This window comes from Pongo pygmaeus, chromosome 1 (assembly GCF_028885625.2).
Source record: "Pongo pygmaeus isolate AG05252 chromosome 1, NHGRI_mPonPyg2-v2.0_pri, whole genome shotgun sequence".
NCBI classification, from domain to species: domain Eukaryota; kingdom Metazoa; phylum Chordata; class Mammalia; order Primates; family Hominidae; genus Pongo; species Pongo pygmaeus.
In genome coordinates, this window is record NC_072373.2 from 108,983,337 (window position 1) to 108,998,202 (window position 14,866).

The window sequence follows — 14,866 nt, forward strand, 5'->3', positions numbered from 1 at the left end:
GTTGGGAGGCTGAGGCAGGAGGATCACTTGAACCCAGGAGGCAGAGGTTGCAGTGAACTGAGATCATGCCACTGCGCTCCAGCCTGGGTGACAGAACGAGACTACATTTCCAAAAAAAAAGACAAGCATTGCTTTTTCCTTGGCAAGAATTCTTTTTTTTTTTTTTTTTTTTTTTAAACACAGTTTCGCTCTTTCACTCTGTTGCCCAGGCTGGAGTGCAGTGGCACAACGTTGGCTTACTGCAACCTCTGCCTCCTGGGTTCAAGTGATTCTCCTGCCTCAGCCTCCCAAGTAGCTGGGACTACAGGTGCCCACCACCACGCCCAGCCCATTTTTTGTATTTTTAGTAGAGACAGGGTTTCACCATGTTGGCCAGGCTGGTCTCGAACTCCTGACCTCAAGTGATCCACCTGCCTCGGCCTCCCACAGTGCAGGGATTACAGGTGTCAGCCACTGTGCCCGGCATCCTGGCAAGAATTCTAAGCAACAGGGAAAACAGGATGGGCACAATTAGTTTGCTTTCCAAGCTAGAATGTCAGGGGGCCCTGGAACCATTCTGGGGGAGGTAATACTTTGAGGTGGAATGTCTTTTTTTTTCGGAGACAGAGTCTCGTTCTCTTGCCCAGGCTGGAGTGCAATGGCATGATCTCAGCTTATTGCAACCTCCACCTCCCGGGTTCAAGCAATTCTTCTGCCTCAGCCTCCCAAGTAGCTGGGATTACAAGCACATGCCACCACGCCTGGAAGATTTTTGATTTTTTTTTTTTTTTTGTATTTTTAGCAGAGACAGCGTTTTGCCATTTTGGCCAGGTTGGTCTCGATCTCCTGACCTCAGGTGATCTACCCACCTTGGCCTCCCAAAGTGCTGGGATTATAGACATGAGCCACCGCGCCTGGCAGGGATGTCTTTTTTTTTTTTTTTTGAGACGGAGTCTTGCTCTGTCGCCCAGGCTGGAATGCAGTGGCGCAATCTCGGCTCACAGCAACCTCTGCCTCCCAGGTTCAAGCGATTCTTCTGCCTCAGCCTCCCTAGTAGTTGGGATTACAGGCATGCACCATCACGCCTGGATAATTTTGTATTTTTAGTAGAGACGGGGTTTTTCCATGTTGGCCAGGCTGATCTTGAATTCCCGACCTCAGGTGATCTGCCCACCACAGCCTCCCAAAGTGCTGGGATTACAGGTGTGAGCCACCGTGCCCGGCTGAGGGATGTCTTTTAAATCAAGATGCAGACTTGGGCCACTAGGCTGTTCATGGTTCCTGATTCTTTCTCACTGACCCTTTACCTCTGGATGGGATGGTCCCCAGAGGGATGAGGTCAAGCTGAGGCTGTAGCCTTGATATCCCTGACACTTTCCTTGCTCTTCTCCTGTTCCCCATTCTGGACCTTTGGGGGCCCTTGAGGGTCTGGCTTTTTAAGGCAGAATCCAAACTGCCCAAGGACCACTGATTGTTTCTGTATCTCTCAGAAAGGGGCAACCAAATACCCTTTTAACCAACACTCCAAGAGTGCCAAGACCAGACCTTGGTACATGCAGGAACCTAGAACATGGCATGTTCTTGTTCTGTGCCTTTTTCTTATGGTGGAAAAGGATTGTGTATTCTGACCCCTCATCTGGGAAAAGGAAGAACGAGTGAATTACTACTCGGATATCCTTGGCAGCCAGCTTGCAAGTGTTAATAATTCACAGCTCTCCAAGGATCCTCAGGCCTCCCCTGTCCTGACACTTGGTTACTGAAAAGAACTAGAAAGTTCCAGTCAGCAGTCATGTGGGGCCACAGTGTGTGCTGCAGCCAAGTGGCATTGCCCCGTCTCCAGCCTGTCACCTACACTGCTGTAAAACATTTATCTCAGTCTTGCATCTGGACCCTGGCCTAATAAATTCTTCCAAAGGTATGCAGAGTACACAGTCTGCCTCTTAAGGTGGGATGAGGCCAGAGTAACAGAGAGTGGAAAGGGAGCCTGTCATAAATATTGACTCTAGACAGGGAGAGAAAACCACTGGAGCTTAAAATTCCAGGCTCAGAGTAAGTTAATGAGCTACTAAAAAGACAAGGTAGTAGGACATGCATACTAGGACAATCAGACCTGAAGTTGGAGGAAAAATTTGAGGATACCCACTGAGCCAGGCAGACTGGTATAGTAGAAAGGGCGTTGGCCATAAAAGCAAAAGCATAGCGTTTTTAGCCATGTTTCTGCCTGAGGTGGCTTTGGCTAAGTCACTTCACCTCTTTGAGTCTTTGTTTTATAATAAAGAAAAATTGAGATGATACAATTCAATAACAACAAAAACAACTTGATTTTAAAAATGGGCAAGCAAATTGAATAGACATTTATCTAAAGAAGATACAAATGGCCAGTAAGCATGTGAAAAGATGCCCAACATCATGAATCATTAAGGAAATGCAAATCAAAACCACAATGAGATGTCACCTCAAACCCATTAAAATGGCCATCATTTAAAAAACAAACAAACAAAAAACAGAAAATAACAAGTGTTCATGGGAATGTGGGGAAACTGGAACCTTTCTATGTTGCTGGTGGGAAAGCAAAATGGTGCAGCCACCATGGAAAACAGTATGGTGTATGGTGGTTCCTTAAAAAATTAAATGTATCATCCAGCAATTCCTTTTCTGGGCAAATACCCAAAAGATTTGAAAACAGGGACTTGAACAAATATTTGTACATCCATTTTCATGGCAGCATTATTGACTGCAGCCTAAAGGTGGTAGCAACCCATTCCTTGATGGACGAATAAATAAAATGTGGTGTATGTACACCGTGGAATATTATTCACCCTTCAAAAGGAAGGAAATTCTGAAATGTGCTACAACATGAATGAACTTTGAAGACATTTGCTAAGTGAAATAAGCCAGTCACAAAAGGACAAATAGTATATGATTCCACACATAGAAGGTGCTTAGAGTAGTCAAATTCGTAGAAACAAAGTAGAAAGGTGGTTGCCAGGGGCTGGGGAGGAAGGAATAGAAAATCATGTTTAATGGCTACACAGTTTCACTTTGGGAAGATGAAAAAGTTCTGGAGATGGATGGTGGTGATGGTTGCCCAACAGTGTGAAAGTACTTAATGTCACTGAATTGTATAATCAAAATGATTAAAATGGTAATTTTTTTCTTATGAATATTTTACCACAATTTAATTTTTTTTTTTTTTGAGACAGGGTCTGCTCTGTAGCCCAGGCTGGCATGCAGTGGCATGATTGTGACTCACTGCAGCCTTGACCTCACAGGCTCAATCAATCCTCCTGCCTCAGTCTCCTGAGTAGCTGGGACTACAGGTGCGCACCACCACACCCAGCTAATTTTTGTATTTTCTGTAGAGATGGGGTTTCACCATGTTGCCCAGGCTGGTCTCAAACTCCTGGACTCAAGCATTCCTCCCGCCTCAACCTCCCAAAGTGCTGAGATTATAGGCATGAGCCACCGTGCCCAGCCAATCTTTAAAAATTGAAGTGGAGAGATCAAAGCTTCCTGACCAGATTGCTCAGGTGTGCCACATGTAGGTTATTGGCATGCCAAGATATTGATCCCTTTCATTTTTGAATAGGTCACGCAGAGCTGAGCACAGCTGAAATCTTCAGGCAGGTCACTTGAAGAGCTTCTTCTTACTCCAGTATGCTATACACATATTGTAATGTTTAAAATTTCAATATAATTTAATTATTATTTATACAGAATAAGTGCATGAAACAAAAATGCATAGCTCGATAACTAATCTTAAATACCTGTGTAACCTTCACTTAGCTCAAGAACTAGAATATTGCCAGCATACCAGAAGTGAGGGTCGTGTGTTACCACCTAAGCAGGAATCCCCCGAAGTTCTGCCCTATATTTGGACATTATGTAAATGGAATCCTAGTATGAAAACGAATGAACTACAGCTACTCACAGCAACATGAATGAACCTCACAAACATCATATTGAATGAAATAAACCAGAGACAAAAGGAATACACCAGGCCTGTAATCCCAGCACTTTGGGAGGCCAAGGCAGGAGGATCACTTGAGGTCAGGAGTTCCAGACCAGCCTGGCCAACATGGTGAAACCCTGTCTCTACTAAAAATACAAAAAATTAGCCAGGCATGGTGGTGGGCACTTGTAATCCCAGCCACTCGGGAGGCTGAGGCAGGAGAATCACTTGAACTCAGGAAGCGGATGTTACAGTGAGCTGAGATTGCACCACTGCATTTCAGCCTGGGCTGTAACAGAGTGAGACTCCATCTCAAACAACAAAAACAACAATTTTTAAAAATTTCTAAAAACCATACAATAACAACTATTTATACATGATGAAGGTAAGTGAGACCCAGAGAGTTAAAAACGAATTACTCTGGATCAAACACCTGGGAAATGGTGGCGTCAGAATTGAACTCAGGTGTTCTTTCTTTATTTTTTTTTTTGGAGACAGGGTCTCGCTCTGTCATTGAGGCTGGAGTGCAGTGGCATGATCACGGCTCACTGCAACCTCTGCCTCTCAATCAAGTGATCCTCCCACCTCAGCCTCCAGAGTAGCTGGGACTACAGGCATGCACCACCATGCCTAGCTTTTTGTACCTTTTGTAGAGACAGGGTTTTGCCACGTGGCCCGGGCTGGTTTCGAACTCTTGAGCTCAGGCAATCTGCCCGCTTCGGCCTCACAAAGTGCTGGGATTGCAGTGAACTCAGGTGTTCTGATCCTAAATCCAGACTTTCCCATTCTACCTTCTGCTTTGAAAGATACAGAGGAGGCAAAGAGGGCTTAGTCCCAAGGTGGAGGAAGATAAGCTGGTATGGGGAAGCTGCTCAGTGTTTGTCATTTTAAACCGTTTATCCACGGTCTCAGGTCATGTCTTTGTTGGGGGCCAAGCCAAGGCCCAGCAAAGACAAATGGCTCTTCCAGTGTGGGTGGAAGAGGGGTGAGGTCACCCAGTCCTCGGCCTGTGGTTTGCTTTGCCTCAGTGCCGGGAGCAATCTCTTGCCCTGATTTGCATTGTAGGCTGAGGATTCAGGTCAGTGAGAAGGCCAGTGCTAGAATTGTCTGTGTGGGTGCTGCTGATAGGGATCAGCTGCTAATCGTGGCTGGGGCTAGGGGCTGAGCACACGGGCACCAGCCTACTGCTTGGGCAGCAAGGCAGCAGGATGGAGGGGTTTGTAAAAATGCCTTCCACCTACCCTGCTGGGCTTGCCCGAGAGGCTCTGAGTGTGTGAAGGGGAAGACAATTATCGCTAGGCTGGAGAATAGAAAGAGCACCGTCAGGTGAGAAAGAGAAGAAAAAAAGAGAGGGGAGTGAGTGGATAAGAAGAAGGAAGCCTGGGACATAAGAGCAAGGGCTTTGCTTGCTAAACTCCTAGGGAGCACACAAGTGAGAATCCAGGGCAGAGGGAAGCAGGATGGGTGCCCTGAGCGCTTGGCCACATTTCCTGGGGCTTACTGGCCTCCTGGGTGGGAGTTTTACAGGCTACTGCTCCTTGGGGAGGCCTCAGTGATTGAGGATGCTCCTGTATGAGCCTTGGCCCTGACCCCGGGATAGGGGACTGGAGGATCCTAACAGGATTGGGGGTTCATTGGGTGTGACCAAGGCATCTGCCAAAGGGAGAGTACCAAGGAAAGCGGAGGCACCTCCTCCCTGGCTGTCCTTCGCCCCCTCTCCGCTCCTTGTTCTCTGGGAGTGGCTGGCGAGCAGCGGCCTCCCCGCAGGGCCAGGCAGGTGGGCCAGAGCTTTTGGTTTGCTGAGGTTTGTCAGGTTTTCCAGCTCAGGGCCCAGCCAGCTGGCAGGAAGCAGGACAGAGGTCACTTGAATTCAGACCACATGTCCCTGTTAAATACATTAGCTTTTAAATCAATCTTTGTTCAAAGTCCAGTGAGTTGCAAGCCTAGTGCTCACCTGCAGAGACAGAATTCCTGAGCGAACGAACAGAGCGGCTCCTCTTCCATCTCCAGGTAAGAACTGCTCGTGTCCTCCTTGAGGGTGCTGGCCACCGGGGCCTGAACTACCTTCTTTCTTTTCCTTTTCCCTTTTTCTTTTTCCAAGCCAGTAGCTGGCTGTCTAGGACAGAGAAGAGTTCCATGGGGAGGGAGCCAGGCCCCTTTGGCAGTGGTTGGGGGTGAGAGAGGATCCACACTCTGAGATTCTTTCTGCTGGAGATGCCCCTCACCTCTGCAGGCTAGGGTCTGCTTCACAAAGAAATTGGTAAACCGATCTCAGAAAAAGCTTTCCCTGGGTTGTATGGGGGTTTGATGTGCAGCCAAAGGGAGTGAGACAACAGACTTCACAGGTAACCAGGCGGATACGCCCAGGATCTTCCTACTGGTACAGGGGCCTTGGGTAGCAGAGAAGACTCTTCTGGAAGCAGCCTTTAAAGGATGCAGCCTAACTTAGCTTGTCCACTAGATAATAAAAGCAGGCATGTTTCCTCTCTGTATCACATTGCAGCACTAAGACATGAGAAAAACCAGTGGACTTCCAGGCTGGCTGAATTTTAAAACATACATTCCCCAGGCTCTCACCTTTGGCATTTCTAAGTCTCCAGGCCTTGTGTGAATTGAAAGATCTTTATTTGAAAACTCTCCCAGAATCATTCTGATCAGTGCAGGTAGGTTTGGGAACCATTAGTAGTTTATTTCTTAAGCAGAAAAGTCATGAGACTTAAATATGACACTTACCTAAGGGTTCATTCACTATGAAGACTCCCGGTCTGGGTTGGATCCAGCTATGAAGATTTGGGGGTTGGCTCTGAGAAACACATTCTTCTTTATTTACTAAAATCTCTGCAATGTGTCACCAGGGCAGCTTTCAGTCTTGTATCCAGAAGGCAAGAGGGGGTAGCAGGGACTGCCTCAGGCCATGATTGTCCAGTCATCTGAAGTCTGCAGCAAATTACTCAGGGTCTTTGAATTTCTGTGTTATGATAGTAACTTGTGCTTATCTTTGACTTTTGTATGTTCTCTGCACCATAGGGTGTGAAGTTGCTGGTAATGATATCTTATATTCATAGACCACTGGCTAGGCAGCTACTTCTTCCCCAGGGGAAAGAACATAGGACTGGAATGCAAATCATCAGAGTTTTGATTCAGTTGCTAGTGACAGGCCATTAGACAAACTACTTAGCCAACTGAAGCCTCAATTTAATTATTGATCAAGTGAAGGCCTATCATCTTTTCCCCAATATGAAAATAAAATTATAAGTACAAATGTGTGGTCCGGCATGGTGGCTCATGCCTGTAATCCCAGCACCTTGGGAGGCCCAAGGGGGAGGTTCACTTGAGGCCAGGAGTTCGAGACCAGACTGGGCAATGAAGTGAGACCCCTGTCTCTACAAAAAATAATAATAAATTAATCCTGTGTGGTGGCATGTGTCTGTGGTGTCAGCTACTTGGGAGGCTGAAATGGAAGGGTTGCTCGAGCCCAGGGGGTCGAGGCTACAGTGAGCCATGATTGCATCACTGCACTCCAGCCTGGGTGACAGAGTGAGATCCTGTCTAAAAAACAAAAAACCATGAATGTATTAAAAACAAGATATAAGATGCCTAGATTTCAAATGTGTATATCAAAAGTCTCTGTAGAATAGTAAGGAGAAACAAATTGCAGTCACTTGGGAAAACTTGTCCTAGTCTTTTAATCTCGTTGAGCCTCTATTTGCTCACTTACAAATAAGAAGTTGAGACCAGATCATCATTAATGTCTTTTTCAGTTGGCCAAGTATAAGGTAGATCCTGGAGCCTTGAAGGGTAGCTCCTTGTCATTGGGGTATGAATTAAAATGTCACCTCCCAGGAAGGACTTTCTAAATCAGCCTCCCAGCTCCATGCCACCAGTATCTCTATCATTCATAGCGTGTACCATCAGAAATCATCTCATTTGGGCTGGGTGCAGTGGCTCACATCTGTAATCCCAGCACTTTGGGAGGCTGAGGCGGGTGGATCACCTGAGGTCAGGAGTTCAAGACCAGCCTGGCCAACATGGTGAAACCCCATCTCTACTAAAAATACAAAAATTAGCCGGGCGTGGTACTGCCTGTCTGTAGTATCAGCTACTTGGGAGGCTGAGGCAGGAGAATTGCTTGAACCTGGGAGGTGGAGGTTGCAGTGAGCCAAGAGTGTGCCATTACACCCCAGCCTGGGTGACAGAGTGAGACTCCATCTCGAGAAAAAAAAAATCATCTCTTTTACTTGTCACCTTTGCCAGATGTTAAGCTTCAAGACTGCAGGGATCTTGTCATTTGTGTTACTTGCTGTATTACCAGCCCCTTGAGCACTACCTGGCATAGAACATATTTGCATAAATGGAATTAGTGTGGCAGGGAAGGAGCTAGAAGAATAGATGCAGATGGCGATGGCTTTGATGAGGTGTTCCTCAGGAAAGGAGGTTGAAGGACTCCAATCCTCTCTCAGGGCATCTGAAGTCCAGGGTCTAATCATATGGGAATGGGTTTCTCTGGTCACTTCTTAGTGAAATGATTCTTGCATTCGTTGCATACGGATGCGATGAGAGTGGCAAGCCAGAGCTAGATGTGTTTTCCTCAAGATCTCAGCAACTTCTTTTTTTGGTCCTTCATGAGGGACTGCCCAGATTTCCTTAATCTCTTTGCCTGATGGGTATCATGGCTAAGTGATTAAGAAAATGAGCACTGGGATTGGAAACCTGCACTCTAGATCAGACTCTCTAAGCTTCTATTTCCTCATCAGTCAAATGGGCATATTAGAACCTAGTTCCGGAAGTTATGAGGGTTAAATGAATGCAAATAGTGTCTAGCACATCTTAAGGGCTATTGAGATAATCTTCAGACAGCTTTGCTATTACAAGACCCCCGGAATGCTATTACATGACCCCCAGGGAATGGCAGGAGTTTGATAAGTAGAAAAGATAGCCCTAGCCCACTTAGTGGCAACTGGAGAAGGTTTGCTCCTGGTCTGAGGTGGTCACTGGTTTCTGAGGTGCCAAGCCTGGTTGGAGGCACAGATAGTCAGCATTCATAAAGCTGCGTAGAACCATGGGGTCCCAATGGGGACGTGAAACTAAATGATCCAGAAAAGCCTGTGGACTTTCCACCAGTTGTATTGAATACATACTTGATGGTGTGAGAATACAGAAAGAGGCTGTGGTGCCTGCTCTTAAGAAAGCTTATCTTGGCTGGGGACGATGGCTCATGCCTGTAATCCCAGCACTTTGGGAGGCTGAGGAGGGTGGATCACTTGAGGTCAGGAGTTTGAGACCAGCCTGGCCATCATAGTGAAACCCCATCTCTACTAAAAATACAAAAAGTAGCCAGGCGTGGTGGCGGGTGCCTGCAATCCCAGCTTCTCAGGAGGCTGAGGCAGAAGAATTGCTTGAATCCAGGTGGCGGAGGTTGCAGTGAGCCGAGATCGCACCACTGCACTCTAGCCTGGACCACAAGAGCAAGATTCCAGCCCCCCTGGCAAAAAAAAAAAAAAAAAAAAAGCTTATCTTGCTGGGGACACACGACATGGACCCTGAAGCTCCTCTATAGTCTACTGTACTGAGTCCAGTGCTCACAGTCTAACCTACTTCTTTTTTTCAACATATAACTGTGCTCTGATCTTTCTGAACTATTCACCATTCTGGGAATGCATCTCCTGCTGTTCCTTCTGCCTGGGATGACTTCCTCTTCCTAGTCTGACTACTTGTATTTCCAGAATACATTCTACACCTCAGGCCTGGGAGGCAGGGTAGATGGTGGAAGGAATCCAGACTCAACTGGGTTTGCATCCAGACTCTGCTTATCCAAATAGTCAGGGGAAACCAAGTGAACTTTTCAGAGTCTCTTTTCTTTTTCCTTGTAAAATGGCCCATCAGGATTGAATCAGAACCCATAAAAAGTACCTAGGCTGGTTCCTAATCCTAGTAGGGAGCTCAATAAATATATATAACAATAAGAAAGCTTTTGTATTTAAATATTCCAGCACCCACACCATTGTTCAGCAGTTAAACTTCGTAACTCTCCCCACTGGACTCCGGGCTCTTTCAGGGCAGGACGGTAGCTATTCTGGGTTGAACGCTGATACCTGCCTCGCAGTGGGTATTACATAGAACTTGTTAAGTATATGAGCGATAACTGAAATTCAGAAGATGAAATGATACCTTCAGACTGTGGTGGTCCTGGAAGGATTCGTATATAATCTAAAATTTGAACTGAGCCTTGAAAATGGTAGGTCTTAAATTCATTCACTTGGAAAAAATGTCTACTTAGCACTCACTGTGAGTAAGTAGTCAGAAGTGGGGAAGGGATTCCAGGCAGAGCATGGGGCATGAGCAAAGGGCAGGCTCCTGTGGGTGACCATGCATAGACCAGTTGGGGCTTGCTGAGGAGCTGGGGGCCTGAGGTAGGGCTGGATTATGCTGAGCCTCAGTGCCTGAGCAAGAAGCTTGAACTTCTTTTTTTTTTTTTTTGATGGAGTCTTGCTCTGTTGCCCAGGCTGGAGTGCAGTGGCACGATCTCAGCTCACTGCAAGCTCCGCCTCTTGGGTTCACGCCATTCTCCTGCCTCAGCCTCCCGAGTAGCTTGGACTACAGGCATCCGCCACCACACCCAGCTAATTTTTTGTATTTTTAGTAGAGATGGGGTTTCACCATGTTAGCCAGGATGGTCTTGATCTCCTGACCTCGTGATCTGCCCGCCTCAGCCTCCCAAAGTGCTGGGATTACAGGCGTGAGCCACTGCGCCCGGCCGAACTTCTTTTTATTGAATGATTTTTTTTTTTTTTTGAGACTGTAGTATAATAAAACCAGAGTCAGAAAGTTTGTCTTGAGGCAGGACTCTTGTAGTAGTTTAAACATACCAAAAAAAAGTGAGGGGGGTAGAAATGCAAGTTCAAAAAGTCATGTAACACTAAATGTCAATTTGGGGAAAACACTTGTCTCAGCTGACACTCAGGACGGTTGAGCTGTCTTCAGGTACTAGTTCTATCAGCAGCATGAGGGTGTCCTCTCTCTGTGGGTGCCTCTGTTTCCACAAAATATTGGCTCTATCCCTCTCCCAACTCATAGAACTCTTAGATAAGCAATCAAACTGTGAAAGGCCTTGAACTCCAGCCCAGAGTCTTGCCATATAGGACAAAGTATTGTTTATGGTGGCTGGAGGTAGGGAAGGTACTTAGTATCAGCAGGCCAAATGAACTTTGGGATAAGTAGATTCCATTCTTGATCATAAATGAGAAATAGAAACTACTCAGTGGGTCTGTGATCACTCTTCTCCAGATAATTCTCAATGGAATGGATTTCATTGATTTCTCACATTTGAAATTTATCCCTGGCTAAGACCAAACAGTAACTATCACAATGGGAAAGTACACTAAGCAAATACATATTTTAGAGCCCTGCTTCTCCTTCTATTTTTGATATTAATTCTTTAAAGTAAATATACTTGAGTATTTGAATTTCCATATGCCTTGCTTTTCAGAGGAGAAAGCCAGGCAGCCTTAAATATGATCTGCATAAAAATATAGGATCTGTTCTAGGTAAAATATATTTGAAGAAGGGTGAAATTGAGTTGTCTTTATCTCTTCCTTGCTAGAGACATCTGTCAGTAGCAGCTCAGATACAGCAGGATTTTTTTGCTTATGCTGTTGGAAGGAACAGCATGTGCCAAGGCTCTGTGGCAGGCTCTGAAGGAGGCCAGCCACGGCTGGTGTGAGGCATGAAGCCTTGGAGTCAGGGCTGATGCCTGTAGGGAATTCTCAGCCTGCCTATAGTTGCTGGCTTAACGTCGCACAGTCTCCACCAACTGTATTTTCCTAACAAAAGTCTAGTGGGTTTGTTTTCTTCTTTCTTGTTACACAGACACACGCAAGTGCTGCAAGAACAGCATTCCTCAAAGTATGCACTGTGGTCAAGCGTCCTGAGAATGTGGCTTTTTTCTTGCTAAAGTTCAGAGTGTTTTATAGGCAAGCATGGAGTTCAGTGGAAAGCAAATAATGTCTAGGTTGAATGTTGCCGGAGAGATCCTGCCCTTTCTTTTCCTTATGCCTCAACGAAACAGAAATAACTTACTCTATGGTTTCATACTAGATTATACAATCAGATACCCTTCCACAGTCAAAGTAACTAGGGTTAAACATTTCTCACCAGCAGTCCTGGTAAGTGCTTTTTTGTTTTTTTTTGAGACGGAGTCTTGCTCTGTTGCCCAGGCTGGAGTGCAGTGGGGTGATCTTGGCTCACTGCAGCCTCCACCTCCTGGGTTCAAGCAATTCTCCTGTCTCAGCCTCCTGAATAGCTGGGACTACAGGCGCGTGCCACCATGCCCAGCTAATTTTTGTATTTTTAGTAGAGATGGGGTTTCACCATATTGGTCAGGCTGGTCTCAAACTCCTGACCTCAGGTGATCCGCCTGTCTCGGCCTCCCAAAGTGCTGGGATTACAGGTGTGAGCCACCGCACCCGGCCCCTGCTAAGTTTTTAGTGTTTAGTGTTTTCATGGATTGAGTGTTGGTTATGTAAGTGCCTTGTGGGGAGAGGCTCTGTTTTCTTTTTTTTTTTTTTTTTTTTTTTGCATTTGGCATTTTTCTTTATTATTTTTTTTTTCTTTTTCTTTTATTATTATTATTATTATTATTATTATACTTTAGGTTTTAGGGTACATGTGCGCAATGTGCAGGTAAGTTACATATGTATACATGTGCCATGCTGGTGCGCTGCACCCACCAACTCATCATCTAGCATTAGGTATATCTCCCAATGCTATCCCTCCCCCCTCCCCCCACCCCACAACAGTCCCCAGAGTGTGATGTTCCCCTTCCTGTGTCCATGTGTTCTCATTGTTCAATTCCCACCTATGAGTGAGAATATGCGGTGTTTGGTTTTTTGTTCTTGCGATAGTTTACTGAGAATGATGATTTCCAATTTCATCCATGTCCCTACAAAGGACATGAACTCATCATTTTTTATGGCTGCATAGTATTCCATGGTGTATATGTGGAGAGGCTCTGTTTTCTTCGTGATGTGATACTGACTGCATAATTGATTCCTAGTTACTATTAGATAAGGTGATGGTGGGTTCAGGTGTAGATGACTATATTTATGGAATAATCCTGCCACTTCTAAGTCCCAGACCTTGGAAGATGAGCAGAGATGACAGTACCTGGGCTCTTTCTTTCCTGTTGGTATTTCATTGCATCTGGCCATCGCTGGTGACAGCCCCCTTCTGTCTTTCTCCCTCCAAGCAGAATGCTGTTTATCCCATGCCCTCTCTTTGATTTTTTGGCATTTCAGAGATGCTGTCTGGTGAGTGAGCCTATTTGCTAGCTACTCCTTGGCTATGAAGGTCCCTCTCTGGGCCAGGTATCTGTAGCTAAGGTAATGCTTCACTCACTCCATCTTCTCCATCGCTGTCTGTTCCTTGGGTCCCTATGTTCACTGCTGTTAGAGCTCATCCACTCCAGGCGGTGGAACTCTCAGGCCAGCTTAGTCTTGAAATTCTGTTAAAGCTCCCTGGACTCTTTTACCTCCTTGATACACAGCATTTGGTTCTATTTTGTAATTCCCTGGCTTTTAGACTTACAGGATACTTTGGAGTCCAGAGTTTATTATTTGAGCTTTCTTTCATGGGGAACAAAATCTCCAGCCCTGACTTTTCAGCAGCTAAAATTAGCTTTGCAGAAGTGATCTGGACTGAGTGGGTAGAGAATCCCTTGCCTGATCATTGAGGTGCCTGCCCATTCTTAGTCTGTAATTTCTTCTTGTCTGCTGCAAAAAGAAAATCAGGAAAAATTTCAAATGTTCTCACAGAAAATGGGATTCCCATTGCATCAGGCCTTTCATCAGAGGACAGGAAAGAGTAACTTGGATGGAGTGGACTTCTATGCTCCAGAAACTGTGCTGAGAGGCCTTGCATGCTCTACGGTGAGTCATCTTCACGGCATCCACATGTGCTTCCTATTCTAGGGGTACTTGTATCTTCAGCTCAAAATTAAGGAACTCACCCATGTTCTCACAGTTAACAAGCGGTGAAGCCAGGATTAAAAACTAGGTTTGGCTCTAAAACCCTTGCTCTTTCTACTCTACCTTACTCAGAATCGATCCTGGGGGAAGATGGAAACAAAAATACAGATTCCCTTTTGTATACACATCTGGCTCCTTTAGAATTGCATCATGGGGAACTATTCTGCTCTAAAGATCTTTTCAGATGACTTCTCCTGTGTCAACCCACTAACTTTTGAAACTGCTTCCACAGTCCCTTCTTCTTTCCTCCCAACTCATGCTGCTAAGCTAGTCCCTGAAACATTTCATCTTCCCAATCCCAAACTCCTAGCTCCTCTTATCTGCCAATTCATGTTGGCCCCACAGTCTGACATTCCAGCTCTGTGCTCCTTGTAAATCTAGAAATCTTCACATCCTACTCTTACGGGCTTGTTAGTTTGAGATGGAGTCTTGCTGTGTCGCCCAGGCTGGAGTGAGTGGTACAATCTTGGCTCACTGCAACCTTTGCCTCCCGGGTTCAAGCGATTCCTGTGCCTCAGCCTCCTGAGTAGCTGGGATTACAGGCACGCACCACCACGCCCAGCTAATTTTAAAATTTATTTTATTATTTTTTTAAATTTGAGACAGAGTTTCACTTGTTGCCCAGGCTGGAGTGTAATGGCGCGATCTGAGCTCACTGCCACCTTTGCCTCCTGGGTTCAAGCGATTCTTCTGCCTCAGACTCTTGAGTAGCTGGGATTACAGATGCCCACCACCAAGCCTGGCTAATTTTTGTATTTTTAGTAGAGACAGGGTTTCGCCAAGTTGGCCACGCTGGCCTCAAACTCCTGACCTCAGGTGATCCGCCTGCCTCGGCCTCCAAAAGTGCTGGGATTACAGGTGTGAGCCACTGCACCTGGCCTTTATTTTTTATTTTTTGAGGCAGAGTCTCATT

General features: G+C 45.8%; 2 protein-coding genes across 3 annotated transcripts in view; both read left to right on the plus strand.

Annotated features, from left to right (window-relative positions):
• The window catches only part of LOC129015142 (neuroblastoma breakpoint family member 11-like), a 2,260,169-nt gene that overhangs the window by 2,034,194 nt on the left and 211,109 nt on the right, over positions 1–14,866 (plus strand).
• PDZK1 (PDZ domain containing 1) overlaps positions 5,134–14,866 on the plus strand; it is a 37,478-nt gene continuing 27,745 nt past the window's right edge. The window contains exons 1-3 of one of the 2 annotated variants that reach the window (XM_054452864.2): positions 5,134–5,257; positions 5,858–5,941; positions 6,435–6,594. The gene's annotated coding sequence lies outside the window, so the exon portion shown is untranslated. The remainder of the gene's footprint in view (positions 5,258–5,857; positions 5,942–6,434; positions 6,595–14,866) is intronic. The other variant, XM_054452858.2, reaches the window with a different exon arrangement.